The 6,413-nt window shown below is 40.0% G+C and overlaps 1 non-coding gene across 1 annotated transcript; it reads right to left on the bottom strand.

Annotated features, from left to right (window-relative positions):
- Window positions 1-5,960: 5,960 nt before the first annotated feature.
- trnav-aac (transfer RNA valine (anticodon AAC)) lies at window positions 5,961-6,033 on the bottom strand. Its single transcript has one exon. It is a non-coding gene; the product is annotated as a tRNA-Val (tRNA).
- Between the last annotated feature and the right edge of the window lie 380 nt (window positions 6,034-6,413).

Here is a 6,413-nt window from a genome sequence, read left to right as displayed (position 1 = left end):
CAGATATAACCATGAGGCTGTTGTACATAGACACATATAGACTGACTGTCTTTCACATAAAATCTGATTTGTAGCATTTGTATTGACAGGTTTATATTTATACAGACATACATTCAGTGTGTAACAGTCAGTCTCTGTTGTTGCTGAAGGAGCTACCTGGCCTGGATGACTGTTGTGTTGCTGAGTTAGTCTGTTGCTGTTTCTGTTTACAAAAATGTAAAAAAAAGAGTAACACAATCTGAGACCTGGTGTATTGGTTTACATTACATATTATAACACAATATTAGTAGTAAGTAGTATTATATATGTAGTATTAATACCACATGGTTTTGCACTGAAATCACAAAAAGGCACAATGACATAAGAACATCTCTTTATGTACCACATTTTTTTGATTTTTTGATCTCTGAAATTCTCTCCTTACCCTATTCATTTAGCCCTAAGACACAAATATAGAAAAAATTGAAAATAAATTGACCTCTCAGATTTTCTTAGTCATCTTCAGAGCTTTACAGTCCCACTTGTAGAGGAGCCAGGTATTAATCACAGCAAGGATGATGGTGTTCCAGAAGATGTAAATGTACCAGCGGTGGGATTTCATGAGGAACTTGTACTTGGTAGCAAATGAGTCCAACAAATCCACACCTCCCATGTGTTTGTTGTAGGTACCAACAATGTAAGACCTCTCAACATCAATGAGGGGTTTGGTAGCTGAATCGCTGAATCTTCTGCACAGGTTCAGGTCCAGCAAAGGATGACACAAGTGTGACCGCTCTGTTGTCATACCATTTGACAGTGCAGATGTTGTGATTCTGGGCAGCATGGTGGATGAGTGGTTAGCACTGTTGCCTCACAGCAAGAAGGTAGTGAGTTCGCAACCTGGCCTTTCTGTGTGGAGTTTGCATGTTCTCCCCGTGCTTGTGTGGGTTTACTCCGCGTTTCCTCCCACAGTCCGAAAACATGCATGTTAGGTTGATTGGTGAATCTGAATTGCCCGTAGGAGTGAGTGTGAGTGTGTGAGGTTATTTGTCTTTGTGTGTCTCTATGTGGCCTTGTGATGGACTGGTGACCTGTCCAGGGTGTACCCCTGACTTCCACCCGAGAGAGAGCTGGGATATGCTCCAGCAGATCCCCGTGACCCTGGCTTTCAGGAAAAAGCGGGTACAGAAGATGGATGGATGTTGTGGTTCCCTACCACTCAGACATCAAAGCTTCCTCTCCCACTTATAAACACCTCTTCTATCCAATAGCATTGTGAGGACAAACAATAGAAGAATTGAATTTTAGAGTTGCTAAAAGTGATGTTGTAATTCTGCAACAGTGGGCTTTACATGGTTAAATTCATTCTTGTAGTGGTCTTGGTGAATAAAATTCAGGTCCTGGTTCTCGTTTATCATCCCGCTGCTATAGTGGTCCTGGTCCCAGAGGCCGGTGGATCTAAACCATCCTTTGCTATACCTTTAGATTATGATACTGACACAATGACACAGTTGGGAAGAAACGGTGTGTTGGGGATGTGGGGGTTCCATTCAGAGCTGATGTTACTATAGCTTTACTTCAAACCCAAGTGTCAGAAAACTTCATTATTGACTAATCAGCCATAAAATTAACTATAACATCTATTCTACTGCAACCAAGTGTTTATATACTATGTTAACATTACTAAGAATCTAAAGGTTGAGTCATAGCAACTGGACTTTCAGTTTTAAGGCCTCAACGTTTCACCACCCATCCAGGTGGCTTCATTAGTCTAAGAGAAAGTTGGACTGGAACCTGCAATTTATCTGACAGAAATACATTGGAACTGAAAGTCTAATTGCCACGACTCAACCTTTGATAATTTGTTTTTTTTTCTCTGACTTTCTTCTCAGAATTCTTCTTTTTCTCTGAATTGTGACTTTTTCCCTCAGACAAATATCACAGTGCCCATAATCCTCTTCTGTAAAGCTTTGAGACTAACTGAATAGATAAACATGCTGGCATGACAAAGTACAGCTGACCTGGTTGAGCTCAAACCACCATTGGTTCAGTCAAATAAAGGCACTTGAAGACTTGTAACACAGAAACACTGAAATGACTTTAATACTTCACCATCAAAGCTATGCTATTAGTTTGTAGGTATGACTTCTTGACTTTCAACTCATTTATGGGCAAACTCTGAATAAAGAGGAATCACCAGAAGGAAGACCTCCCTGGCTCGACTTGAACCACCAACCTTTCAGTTAACAGCCGAATGCACTGACCTATTACGCCACAGAGACTGTTAGTGAGACATTTTTCATTTTCATTTCCTCTCTTAGCAACACATTTTCAGACCTGGTTTCCCACTGACTGTCTAAACAAAGCACAATACATATGACTGCACATAATTTCAGGTGGGCATTAAGAAGAAGCCCTGTGTGAGGTTTGAACTTTTTATATCAGGTTCTGGTATAAAAAGAAGAAAGTTCCTCCTTTTATGTTTGGATGTTTTGAGAACAGTAAGATGTTGATGTGCAGGACCACAGGATTTTTTAAAGCCAGATACCTTCTCAACTTGGACACAAACAGTTCCTTCAGTCCTCATAGTTCACCAAGTGCTGAGTTACTGACTGTGGGAGGAAACCAGAGTAGCTCCACACAAGCATGTGGATGATATGCAACCTCAACACAGAAAGGCCCCCACCAGGTTTCTAACCAGCCTGAGCCTTCTTGCTGTGAGGCAACAATGTTAACCACTCATCCAAAGTGATGCCCTTGCTCTGAATCAGTATGAAGCAAAAATGAGTGACTGTGTGGAAGCACTGACACAGTCAGAAATGGTCACATCTGCTGGACAATCCTCATCCTGCATTTGCAGATGTAAGGGAGGGTCCAATGGCCGTGAGGTGTCATGTAAAATTCCAGCGTTTGTCTGAGAGGCCTGCAGTTTGTACGGGGTCAGTCATGGGGGAATGTTCAGTTTTCCTGCCTTAGACTATGGTCTGAAGGGCAAGTCCTGAACCCTTTTTGTAAAGGCATTTTTGGACTTTTTCTGCTTGTTTGGTTTAAATACCGACAGTTTACAGATATTGGTGACCCACCTCATGGACTTTAAGACAGTGACACCAACCTGTAAAAACTCAGCTGAATCAATGTTGTTTAAAACTGTCAAAAAACAAAAAAGAGTATCTCATCAGCGGTTAGATCTCAACAGTCTCAGGTCTTCCCTGTGTCTTACTGCAATCCTACATGTTCCTGTTTTCTAATGTTTGTCCTCGCTAGTTATCCATATGTAGTTTCCCAAAGGAAACACACATACAGTCAAGCCCAAAATTATTCATACCCCTGGCAAATTCTGACTTAAAGTTACTTTTATTCAACCAGCAAGAATTTTCTTGATTAGAAATGACACAGGCATTTACCCAGAAGAAAATTAGAAGAGGCATCATTGTGGAAAAAATGATTATTCATTTTCTATTTACATTTGAACAAAAAGTTGCTTGTCAATAAAAGTAACTTTAAATCAGAATTTGCAAGGGGTATGAATAACTTCGGGCTTGACTGTATGTGAATCTTTCCAAAGAAAACATTTCCATTCCATTGCTTTTGTTGCCAGATTTAGCTAGGAAACCAGCTGTCCACTGTTTTCCACCATTTTGCAAGTGCACTGGATTTAGGATAGTCTCCCAGGATCCTTACAAACTCTTAGTCTTTTGACCTTCCAGAATAGTGATTGAAGGTAAATATAGCTAAAATGCAGAGTGGAGGGGAACAGAGTGCAGCAGAAGTGTGCTGGACCCACCACCCCAAGGTGGATGGACTAAAACCATCTGTAGCTGCACTGGTCTAATGAAAGACCAGTGCCAGATGTCCTTTTGCTGTTTATTTGTCTCTCTGTCTCTCTCTTCTCAGCAGACACCGTGCAAACTACAAGAAATAAGGCATATAATGTTCAAAATGTGCATTTCTTGGAGTCCTTTGTCAGTCTCTCAGGGAAATGTCCACTGATACTCGAACAAACACATGCGGCAATCCAAATCCAATGACATCGCTATTTATGCCTAACATAATTTACAAAAACTGATATAAAACAACATTATACACAAAAATAACAGATTTAAAGACAATCTCTTAGACCATGCAGATAAAGGAAATCTTTTATCAGGCTCTGCATACCATTAGCGTTTCTCCGTGTCCATATTAGTTCAACCCATAATGCAACGGTCCCGTGTACAACTCAACCTGGCCATGTGACCTGTTACGCTTCAGTAATACTTTCTTAAAGAACCCTTAACTTTTAAACATTTTAAGGGAGCGCATTCTTTACTTTATGCCTTGAATATCACATTCATACATTTTAGTCAAATATTTTTAAACAGTAAATGAGCTCAAACTGATATGAATTTTAACAGACGCAAATGTGCACATCTCTTGAAAACATGTCCTTGGCAGTTACACCATCCTCTGTACTGAAACAAACATAATACTTGAGGTTTTGTTGTCTTAACAATACTTCTAAAGCAGGATCTATGACATGGATGGGATGGGATATAAAAACCACGTGTGCACTGCACAGTGGATTAGCAGCCCATCACTTTAACCACTCAGTCACCTCGTCACAGCTTTGTTATTGCTTACAGTACATGATCAGTGGAGAATTCGACGCTGACCTTCATGAGGTTGACAATTGTCCATGAACCCAGCTTTAAGGACATACAGTTATTGTGCCTAGTCTCCTTTTGATTTCCCACTGATTGTCTAAACAATGTACAATACATATCAATGCACAAAAGTCCAGATGATGAATCAGTTATTGAATGTTTCCATATTGTGTTAACATTCATAAGAAATGTTACATTTTAAATATTTTTCTAGTATTTTTGCATATATCTGTCATTTTATACTATTGTACTAAACATTTGCTTATTTCTTCTCAGAATTGTGACTTTTTTCCTCAGAATTTCCTCCTGTCAGCAGCTCCTGGGTTCACACCCCAGCAGTACTACTTTCCTGTACAAAAAACTGTGGCAACTCTATATCAAGAAGATTTCTAAAATAACATGGTAATAAAAGTAACTTAGTTAAAATAAAAAAATAATAAAAATAAAATAAACAAAGGAAAATAAAAACAAAATAAAAAGGCTAGAAAAAGAACAATATTTTTATATATATACAATATGTTAAATGTGTGAATTCTTGCTGTATGAGTGCAAGGATTTAACTCATACATCTGAGTCCACAAAACACATGTAGACAGTCTGGGCAAATTGTAAACGGAATTATGGATGTGTGTGGTTAATGCGTGGGGGAGTTAGCTCCAGTGGTAGAGCACTTACTTAGCATCTAAGAGGTAGTGGGATTGATGCCCACATTCTCCACAAGTCTTTAAAGCCCAATATTAAGACTTCTCCATTACCTGGTTACATATTTGTACAACATGTATGAACTCAGTCCAGACAAAGACAGCAGAATGTGTTATAGACAGAGTGAGTGTGAACTGCCAAAGTGCTGTCATCCTTTCACTCCTGCTTTCCTGACTGACATGTTTTCCATAAGCAGAAGTACAGGAGCCAAGAAGCAGAACAGATGAGGTGGATGGAAAATACCTCAGAAGAGTAGTAAAAACTTTGGACACAGTGATGGTGGTGTAGTGGTGAGCATTAAAGTTAAAAAGAGCAGGTGGTTAGGCTGGGACCACTCCACAGATTTTCTGATCAGTGTCCTGCACTCTGACTTCTTTCAGGTCCACTGACATGAGCTTCTCTGAGAAGGCTGAGATGGAAACACAGTTCACACTGCCTAGTTTTTGAAATACCGTAGCACTCACTGTCCTCACATTCATGAGGACAGTGAGTGCAGGTTATATTGATGCAGGGTCCCAGCTAATCCTTTAGTAACTCAGCACATCAAATGGAGCTACAAAGAGGTTGGGTCACAGCTACCTTTGGTCAGCTCAGGCTGAGATCTCTGAGACTGAGATAGAGTCAGTGCAAAAACTGTGTTTCAGCCTGGTTTCGAACCAGGGACCTTTTGCGTGTTAGGCAAACGTGATGACCACTACATTACAGAAACTGACACAATGACAAGCAACCAATATGACATGTGCATTAGTGCAGAGATGCTTTACAGTATTATCACCAATTCTGTGCATATTTTTGAATGGAGTAAACAGCAAAGCCAGTTGTAGTAGGTGGTCCTGTCAATGGCTTTATTCTTTTCCAGTTCTTTTAAACAGTCAATCACCTTTCTCTTGTAGATGCTGGTGGGGTCCCTTATTTGCTTTTCGTATGTCTGTTGGTCTTCCAAGAGAGAGATTATTTTCTCATGATACTCTGTTGTGTTTATTAACCAACCAATGTGCATCTCCCTTTGTCTGCTGGCAGGATGGTAATAGTCTCGTCCTTAGACAGGGAAGACATGGTCCTGCTCTCCTTGGTGGTGAGGTTGGGTGG

Source organism: Mastacembelus armatus, unplaced genomic scaffold (genome assembly GCF_900324485.2).
Source record: "Mastacembelus armatus unplaced genomic scaffold, fMasArm1.2, whole genome shotgun sequence".
Lineage (NCBI taxonomy): Eukaryota > Metazoa > Chordata > Actinopteri > Synbranchiformes > Mastacembelidae > Mastacembelus > Mastacembelus armatus.
This window is presented reverse-complemented; position numbering and strand designations above follow the sequence as displayed.